Below are 10,967 nucleotides of genomic sequence, written 5' to 3' on the forward strand. Positions count from 1 at the left end.
ATGATATATTCAAAATGAGAATAGAATGAAACTACTTAAATATGATATAGACTGTTTAACCTAATGTTTTCTGCTGAATTTTATAATCAGAGATACCGTGTTTCCCTGAAAATAAGACATCCTCTGAAAATAAGACCTAGCGCATGGAAAGATAAGACACCCCCTGAAAATAAGACGTAGCGCAACTTTGGGAGAAAAATTAATATAAGACACTGTCTTATTTTCGGGGAAACAGGGTATACTGGAGCTAATTCCTTTAAGTGGACTGAAATACCCAGTGTCACAATTATTCAACAATGTTTTTGAGGTTTTTGTCTCAAAAGATATAAACAAATGATTCACAATGGAAATCCATATAGTAATTCCAAAGGATATATGCTCAGCCACATTTACAGTTAGAGAAATGCAAATATTTCCTTTTATCAGAGATTGGTAAAAAAATAGTAAATGAGCAGAGCATTCTCAAATGTTCATCAGAGTATAAATGATAATCTGATATGTATTTGACAATATCTATTAAAATTAACACATTTTAATACATTGATAACCCAACTTTGACAAAGTTGCTCATTCACTTTCTTTATTTTTCTTTTTTTGGTTACTGATAAAGGTATTACTTATGTGTCATTAACCCCCAATTGCCCTCCCACCCATACCCCAGCTCCTGATCCTGCCCTCCCTAGTGTCTGTGTCCATTGGTTAGGATTATATGCATGCATACAAGTCCTTTGGTTGATATCTCTCCCTTACCCACACCCTCCCCTGACTTCCCTTTGAGGTTTGACAGTCTGATAGATGCTTCTCTGTCTCTGAATCTATTTTTGTTCTTCAGTTTATATTGTTCATTATATTCCACAAATGAGTGAGAACATGTGACATTTATCTTTCTCTGACTGGCTTATTTCGCTTAGCATAGTGCTCTCCACGTTCATCCATGCTGTTGCAAATGGTAAGAATTCCTTCTTTTTTATGGCAGCATAGTATTCCATTGGAAAGACGTACCAAAGTTTTTTAATCCACTCATCTGCTGCTGGGCACTTAGGCTATTTCCAAATCTTAGCTATTGTAAATTGTGCCACTATGAACATAGGGGTGCATATGTCCTTTCTGATTTGTGTTTCTAGTTTCCGGGGATATATTCCTAGAAGTGGGATCAATGGGACAAATGGGAGTTCCATTTTTTGTTTTTTGAGGAAACTATAGACTTCTCCATAAGGGCTGCACCAGTCTGCATTCCCTCCAGCAGTGCACTAGGGTTCCTTTTTCTCTGCATGCTTGCCAGCACTTGTCATCTGTTGATTTGTTGATGATAGCCATTCTGACAGGTGTGAGATGGGACCACATTGTAATTTGATTTTCATCTCTTGGATGATTAGTGACTTTGAGCATGTTTTCATATGTCTCATGGCCTTCTGTATGTCCTCTTTCGAAAAGTATTTAGGTCCGTTACCAATTTTTTGATTTGGTTGTTTATTTCCCTTTTGTTAAGTTGTATGAGTTACCTGTAAATGTTGGAGATTAAACCTTTATCAGTGTTAACATTTGCAAATATGTTCTCCCATGCAGTGGGCTTTCTTGTTTTGTTGGTTTCTTTTGCTGTGCAGAGCTTTTTATTTCAATGTAGTCCCATTTATTTCTCTTAAGTTTCTATTGCCCTAGGAGCTATATCGGTGAAGATATTTCTTCAGCATATGTCTGAGATTTTTCTGTTTGTGGATTCCTCTAAGATTGTTATGGTTTCCCATCCTACATTTAGGTCCTTTATCCATTTTTAATTTATTTTTGTGTAAGGTATAAATTTGTGGTTGTGTCATTTTTTTTGTCCAATTTTCCCAGCACCATATATTGGAGAGACTGTTTTGATTCCGTTGTATTTTCATGCCTCTTTTATCAAATATTAATTGAGCATAATGGTTTGGGTCAATATCTGGGTTCTCTATTCTATGCCATTGGTGTGTATGTCTGTTGTTATGCCAGTACCAGCCAGTTTTGAGAACAGTGGCTTTGTAATACAGCTTGATATTTGGTATTAAGATCCCTCCTACTTTGTTCTTTCTCAGGATTGCTGCAGCTATTTGGGGTCTTCATTTTTTATTCCAGATGAATTTTTAGAGAGTTCGTTCTAGGTCTATGAAATATGATGTTGGTATTTTAATGGGGAGTGCATTGAATCTGTAGATTGCTTTGGGCATTATGGACATTTTAATTATGTTGATTCTACCAATTCATGAACATGGTATGTTCTTCCATCTGTTTCTGTCTTCCTCTCTTTTTTCAATGTCCTGTAGTTTTCCGTGTACAAGTCTTTTACCTCCTTAGTTAAGTTTATTCTTAGGTATCTTTTAATTTTTTTTTTCTTTGGTGTGATGGTATGTCATAGATTTCTTGGTGTTAATTTTGTATCCTGATACCTTGTGCAATTCATTTAATAAATCTAATAATTTTTTTATGGAGTTTTTAGGGTTTTCTCTGTACAGGATCATGTCATTTGTGAATAATGACAGTTTTATTTCTTTTTCAATTTGGATACCTTTTATTTCTTCTTGTCTAATCGCTTTAGCTAGCACTTCAGTACTGTATCGAACAGGAGTGGTAAAAGTGGGCATCCCTGTCTTGTTCCTGTTCTTAGGTGAAATGGTTTTAGTTTTAGCCCATGAGTATGATGTTGGCTGTAGGTTTGTCATATAAAGCTTTTGTAATGTAGAGGTGTGATCCTTCTATTCCCACTTTGCCAAGGGTGCTGGATTTTGTCAAATGCTTTTTTTGCATCAATTGATATGACTATGTGATTTTTACCTCTCAATTTGTTTATGTGATGTATCACATTTATTGATTTGCGGATATTGTACCATCCTTGCATTGCCAGATAAATCCTACTTGGTCATGGTGTATGATCTTTCTGATGTAAAACTGGCTCTGATTTGCTAGAATTTTGTTGAGAATTTTGGCATTTATGTTCATGAGAGATATTGGCTTATAATTCTCTTTCTTTGTGGTGTCTTTATCTGGTTTTGGGATTAGGGTAATGCTGGCTTCATAGAATGAGCTTGGAAGTGTTCCTTCCTCTTGTATTTTTTGGAATAGTCTGAGGAGGATAGATTTTATTTCTTCTTTGAATGTTTGAGTTGTAGAATTAGATGATTTATTACAGTGGTGCCTCACACAACGAACTTAATTCGTTCCAGGAGCAAGTTTGTTATGCGAAAAGTTCGTTATGTGAAACGCGTTTTCCCATAACAATACATGTTAAAAAAAATAATTCGTTCTGTAGCATAAAATATGCTAAGATGACATAAAAAAAGATAAATTTTTTGTTATTATTTTTATTTAGATACATCTAAAAACATAATTTTTTTTAAAAAAAACACACACATTTTTTTAATTTTAAGACAGACTAAGTAGAGTCTACCGAATCTTGCACATCTTCATCCATTTTCTGCTTTTTGGCCGACGGTTTCATGAAAAACCTGAAATCACCTTCCTGCTTTTTTTAGAAGCCATGATATAAAAAAAATATTGAGTTTAACTTAAAAGGACGACTGCCGTGATACGTGCGTGATTTAATTCGTAATGAAGAATGATTGCCGCGATGCGTGCTTAAATTAAGCGCAGTGACTAACGACTGCCTGCAGTGCCTGCGCGGAAGGATGCAATACATCGGCAGCGATCGTGGAAGCTCGGGCGAAGCAGTCGTGGAAGCTCGGGCAAAGCGGTCGTGGAAGCTCGGGCGACTTCGTTGTGTGAAACGAAGTTCGTTGTATGAATCATGAAATGAAGTTCGTTGTGTGCAGCGTTCGCTGTGCGAGGCGTTCTTTATGCGAGGCACCACTGTACTATTTTTATCTTGTTTTTTGAGGTAGGCCTGTAGAGCTATAAACTTTGTTTCAAGGATGTTTTTAATTTCTTCTTTGCTCTCTTTGGTAACCTAATCATTGTTTAATAGCATGCTATTCAGCTTCCAATAATTTTTTAGGCTGTTTTTATTGTAGTTGATTTCTAATATTATGCCATTGTGATCTGAGAAGATGCTTGGTATGATTTCAATCTTCTTGAATTTGGAGAGACTTTGCTTGTGACCCAATATGTGGCCTATCTTTAAAAATGTCCCATGTGCACTTGAGAAGAACATATATTCCGTGGCTTTGGGGTGAAATGTTCTGAAGATGTCAATTAAGTCCATCTGATCTAGTGAGTCATTACGATTGCTGTTTCTTGGCTTTTTTTTTTTTTTTTTTTTTTTTGTCTGCAGTGTTTCCCAAAGTGTGGTACACCTACTCCCAGGAGTACGGGAAGAGTTTGGTGGGGGTACGCATTGCACCGGAGTTTGGTGGGGATATGCACTGCACCGTGCTTAGCTGCGCCTAATTCTACGTTCTCATGAGTATGAGGGGTACTCAGCGTTACGAAAATTATAGAAGGGGTACACAGATGTCAAAAGTTTGGGAAACACTGGTCTAGAGGATTTATCCAGTGATGTCAGTGGAGTATTAAAGTACCTTACTATGATTGTATTATTGTCTATCTTTTCCTTTATATCTTCTAGGAGTTTATGTATTTGGGTGCTTTTGCATTGGGTGCATATATGTTTACCAGGTCTATATCTCTTATATCGATCCCTTTAGTATTATAAAGTGGCCTTCCTTATCTCTTTTTATAGCCTTCACTTGGAGGTCTATTTTATTAGATATAAGTATTGCTACCTCAGCTTTTTTTCATTTCCATTTGCCTGAAATATATTTTTCCATCCCTTCACTTTCAGTGTGTGAGACCCTTGTTCTGAGGAGGGTTATTGTAGACAATATGGGTTATATTTTCTTATCCTTTCAATCACTTGGTATCTTTTGATTGGAGCATTTAGTCCATTTATTTTTATAGTTATCATTGATAGGTACTTGTTTGTAGCCATTTTTATTTTTTGTCATTGTCCCTTCTTCCCTTTTTATTTCTTGTTTTTACATCAGTCTCTTTAGCATTACTTGCATTGCTGGCTTGGTAGTAATAAATTCCCTTAACCTTTTTTTTTCCTGTGAAGCTCTTTATTTCCCCTTCAATTAAAAAAAAAGTATATATATATATATATATATATATATATATATGTATATAATTGATTTTTTACAGAGAGGAAGGGAGAGAGATAGAGTCAGAAACATCGATGAGAGAGAAACACTGATCAGCTGCTTCCTGCACACCTCCCACTGGGGATGTGCCCGCAACCAAGGTACATGCCTTTGACCGGAATCGAATCTGGGACATTTCAGTCCACAGGCTGACGCTCTATCCACTGAGCCAAACCGGTTAGGGCTCCCCTTCAATTTTGATTGATAGCCTTGCTCGGTAAAGTATTCTTGGATTCAGTCCTTTGCTTTGCATCATTTTGTATATTTCCTTCTATTCCTTTCAAGCCTGATGTGTTTTGTTGAGAAATCATTTGATAATCTAATGGGAGATCCCTTATACGAATCTGTCTCTCTCTTGCAGCCTTTAAGATTCTTTGTCCTATACGTTTGCCATCCTAATTATGCATGTTGATATGGGTATTTCTGGATTCATCTTGTTTGGGACTCTCTGTGCTCTCTCATTCATTTTCACCTAGAAGTTGTAGCATTCATTGATGATCGTTGCCCAAAGCTATTATTTCACTAGAGGTTGCTAAATGAAGATTTGTTTAATTCTGTTATTCCATTTGTACTTTTTAGCTTGGGTTATTTACAGAAAATTACTTTAACCTCATCATTATTTGATTACCTGCTGAAGTTTGGGTATATGAAAGGAAGAACAGATGCTTATGGATTTCAGAGAGGGAGAGGGAGAGATAGAAACATTAATGATGAGAGAGAATCATCGGCTGACTGCCTTCTGCGCCCCCGCATTGGGGATCAAGCCCGCAACCCGGGCATATGCCCTGACCAGTAATCAATCAATCAACAAACTCCTGGTTCTTAGGTTGACACTCACCACTGAGCAACACCAGCCAAGCTATTTTAGTTTTCAAATTAAAAACTAAAGCTGTAGCAACCTCCAAAGGTTATCATTGAATTTATTTTTGGTGTCACTGGGAATTCAGATTTTCACACATTTGATATGTTTAAATCCGTGGCAGGTATTTTTAACATACTAGTTTTTGGCAAGTTGGAGTCCCTTTATGTGACTCCTGTATCCTTTTGGTGAGCTCTAGCTTTGATAGCTCCCTTGCTTTCTGGCACTTGCTGTCTGAGGCTCATCTTGTTTCACACCTGGAATAAGCCATTTCTACTAGGAACCCAGGTTTCTTCTTAGAGACCATGTTACCTTAAGTGCCTTCCCATTTCTCTTCAAGTCCAAAATAGTTAACATAATATTGATATATTATAAATGGATTATCTTACTAGTGGGAAACTGATCCCTTCAGTGCTCCGAGTTTTTAGTAGGGCCTGTATTGCCTGCAGAAGCTGGGTATAAGCAGCTTTGTCTGTTTTCCTTGATAGTGCATATGATACTTTCTAGGGTTACAATGATATGACAATTGAGAGGTATAGCTGTAGTGATTAAATACGTTTATTTCGCCAAAAACGGTTTGGCTCAGTGGATAGAGGTCAGCCTGAAGGGTCCCAGGTTCGATTCCGGTCAAGGGCATGTACCTTGGTTGCGTGCACATCCCCAGTAGGGGGTGTGCAAGAGGCAGCTGATTGATAATTCTCTCTCATCAATGTTTCTAGCTCTCTATCCCTCTCCTTTCCTCTCTGTAAAAAATCAATAAAATATATTTTTTAAAATAATAATACGTTTATTTCAGCTCAGCAGACCTTTCTTTGGTGGAACCTCCTCTTCTCCATCCAGTTATAAAACTTTTTAAAATATATTTTTATTGATTTCGGAGAGGAATGGAGGAGAGAAATAAAAACACCAATGATGAGAGAGAATCATTGATCAGCTGTCTCCTGCACGCCCCCTACTGAGGATTGAACCTGCAATCTGGGTATGTACCCTTGACCAAAATCAAACCGGGTTCCTTCAGTCTATGGGCCAACGCTCTATCCACTGAGCCAAACCAGCTAGGGCTCCACTAATAAATGTTTAGCCCATGTAATTGAGATGACCCTCACAGGATTCTCCCTTCTCTACACAGTTGCATTTCCCAGAATTAATGCATGACCAAGACCTGGGTTAGTAGAGGATTCTACCCCCTGTCTTATTTGGTCAATTTGGGTATGAGTATATAAGTAAAAATTGGCTACTTAGAGCCTTTTCTGATCCTTCTGCCTGAGCCATTTTCCTCTGAAATTGTGAACTACAGAGATACATTCACTGACTTTCCTGTTCAGGTTGGATATCCTGTTCTTCACCCCTATAGTTCCATATACTTCTTTCATTGTTCTTCCCTCAAGCATAATCTGTGTAATCATTTTACCTATGTCAGACTCTCCTTACTAGGTGCTTATATTTTGTTTAGTGCTCTATTTACAACAATGCAATGGTGATTAAGTAGATATTCAAAGTATGAATAATGTTTTAAGGGTTAAGGAGAACATAATATTTTTATTAGAAAATGTATATTTACAATGAAAAATGCATTAAATTACAAATAAGTCTGGAATAGTCAAAATATTCTTTCAAAATAACAATATATATATTTAATAGGAGCAGATAAGTATTTTATCCCCTTCAAAACAACAAGGTACATATAGATTTATTTTACTTATGAAAGAAAAGTTTCATATGAACTGGAGTTTATTTTAAAATATATTTGTATTGATTTCAGAGAGAACCCAGGCATGTGCCCTTGACCAGAATCGAACCTGGGACCTTTCAGTCCGTAGGCAGATGCTCTATCCATTGAGCCAAACCAACTAGGGCTGGAGTTTATTTTAAATGTAGCCAAGCTTAGGGAAGGTAGCATGAAGCTTTGTTAAGTTATAAATCCCTATAAAATATGACAATCACTCTTAACAAGTTTTAAGTTTAGGTTTTTCAAACCATCTTTTCTTAAATACAGGGTGTCCCCCAAAATATAAATACATAAATTTTTAAAATGAAATATACAGTAATAAGCACTGCCTTTATAATTATTCAAAATGTATACAGTTTTTAGGACACCTAAATATACTACTTTTATATATATATATATATATATTTTTTTTTAATTGATTTTTCACAGAGAGGAAGGGAGAGGGATAGAGAGTCAGAAACATCGATGAGTGAAAAACATCGACCAGCTGCCTCCTGCACCCCCCCACCAGGGATGTGCCCGCAACCAACGTATATGCCCTTGACCAGAATTGAACCTGGGACCCTTCAGTCTGCAGACCGACGCTCTATCTACTGAGCCAAACTGGTTTTGGCTAAATATACTACTTTTAGAAACTTTTCATTCCTTAGTGTCTCCTATGATCTTTTTCAATTTATACTCAACTTGTCGCACTAAAAACCTCCACTATATGATTTTTCCTCAAACTTTACCTCCCTGCCCTCAACCTCATATCACTTCATTTTCTTTTGTGCCAAAGTGTGCACTGTATAATACTCCTGAGAAGAAAGTTCTATCAATAAAAAGGTGGTAGTCATTTTTGCAAGGTTATAGTTTATCTGAATTTTATTCAATGTTATAAATCTTTAGAAGTTGAAAAACTTTTGGGTCATGTGTTTGCATAAAAACAAACAGGTTAATCATTAAGGTAAGATAAAAGCTGTTAGTGGGTGTCAATATTTGTCAAATATTTCTGGTCCTGATTGGTTTGGCTCAGTGGATAGAGCATCAAGCCTGCAGACTGAAGTGTTCCAGGTTTGATTCCGGTCAAGGGCATGTGCCTTGGTTACGGGCACATCCCCAGTAGGGAGTGTGCAGGAGGCAGCTGAATTGATATTTCTCCCATTGATGTTCCTGCCTTTCTATCCCTCTCCCTTCCTCTCTATAAAAAAACAATAAAATATATAAATATATATATTTCTTCTAATAGAGACACTGTTATAGGTAACTTATTTACCCTACAATTAGCAATTAATTGCCTCCTACTGCAAGTTATATGTTTTTTACTATGAAAAATAAAGTGGTTAGTTAAGAATGTGGACTCTGAAGACAGTTACTTAGACCAGTACTTTTAATTCTCAGTACCTCTTAACCTGTATAAGGGGAGTCATAATAATACCTATAATATTCTATTTAATAAGAGGGTAATATGTAAATTGACCATAACAACGGAACAGCCAGAATGACCACTCAACCAGTCACTTTGAGGCACACTGACCACCTCTTGATTTCTTTTCCCAGCTGGCAGGCTCCAACTGCCCCGTTATGAACAGAGAACCTGGGAGGTGGGAGGGATGCAGGTGGCACCAAGCCAAGGCCTCAGCCCCCCGAGCTGCCACACACACACAGGGCAACTGCAGCAGGGGCCAGGCCAGCAAGCAGTGGGGAATGGACGACCTCTCAGTTGCTTTCCCAGGCCATCAGGTTCCAATTGCCCGATGGCAAATGGGGAACTGGGGGTGGTTGGTGGCGGTGGGCAGGGCCAGCTGCAGGCAGCCAGGGAAGATGGCCCTGATGGCAGCCCAGGCCTAGGGACTGTACCTGCACATGAATTGCATGCACCCAGCCTCTAGTGGTACTATAAAAAGAATTAAACTATGCATTACGTAATACCTGGGATATGAACTCTATAAATGTTAACTATTATACAATAGTTTCCATCATTACTATTATTGATGTTATTTCTGTCCTTCATGGTTCTTAAACCAAGGGTGAAGTTTACTCTAGGATTAGAGTGCCCCGAAAAATATAAGATAAAAGAAGCTGTGAACATTATGGAAGAGGGATCCCAGGATGTGACCAAACAGCCAGAAAATTTGTTCTAATCTAATTGAAGGATAGTCTTGCTATGGAAGGTTGAGAATAGTTAAAAGCAATCTTAAAATGTAATCACATGATAATTTCTGTCAGATTAAGCCCTTTATTACAGCCAAAGAAGTTGGATTTAAGAATACAACAAACCTCAGTAGTAAAAACCACAGAACAATCCAATATAAAAATGGGCTGATGATCTGAAAAGACATTTGTCCAAGGAAGACATACAAATGGCCAACAGGTAATGTTAAAAGGTGCTCCACATGGAGGAGATTAAAGATCAACTGAAGGACTTGTATACATGCATATAAATACAACCAATGGACACAAAACTCTGGGGAGGGAGGGCATGTATGGGACAGGGGGGTGGGGAGGGAGGGGGTGCAATGGTAAGATATGTACACATAATAATTTTTTTAAAAATTGAAGGAAAAAAAAAAGGTGCTAATGCTTAACTAATGCTAATGCATTTCCATAAGCACATAACTAATGCTCATGGAAATGCAAATCAAAACCACAGTGGAATATCACCTCACACCTCTGTGTGTATATATTATCTATACCAATAATCTGTACTAATAAAATCCTATCTAATAAAAATATGCAAATTATTCTAAAACACAAGTTGGCTGCCCCCATGTGTATATAAGATGGCCAGCAGGGGAGGACAGTTATGAGCAAACAGGCCACCAGGGAAGGGCAGTTGGGAAGGACCAGGCCTGCTAGGGAGGGCATTTGTGGGCAATCAAGTCTGCAGGGCCAGGCAGTTAGGGGTAACCAGGCCGCAGAGGAGGGAAGTTGGGGGTGACCGGGCCTGCAGGGAAGGGCAGTTGGAGACCCAGGCCTGCAGGGGAGGGCAGTTAAGAGCAAACAGGCTGGCAGGGGAGAAGTTAGGCATCCATCAGGCTGGCAGGGGAGTGGTTAGGGGGTGATCACGCTAGTAGGCAGAAGCAGTTAGGGGCAATCAGGAAGGCAGGCAGGCGAACAGTTGGGAGCCAACAGTCCTGGATTGTGAGAGGGCAGTTGGACATCCCTGGAGAGGTCCCAGATTGGAGAGGGTGCAGTCTGGGCTGAGGGCAACACCCCTTCCCTGCCGTGCATGAATTTAATGCACCAGGCCTCTGGTCTATACTAATAATATGCTAGTTAG

The sequence above is a fragment of the Pipistrellus kuhlii genome, unplaced genomic scaffold, assembly GCF_014108245.1.
Source record: "Pipistrellus kuhlii isolate mPipKuh1 unplaced genomic scaffold, mPipKuh1.p scaffold_m20_p_8, whole genome shotgun sequence".
NCBI lineage: Eukaryota > Metazoa > Chordata > Mammalia > Chiroptera > Vespertilionidae > Pipistrellus > Pipistrellus kuhlii.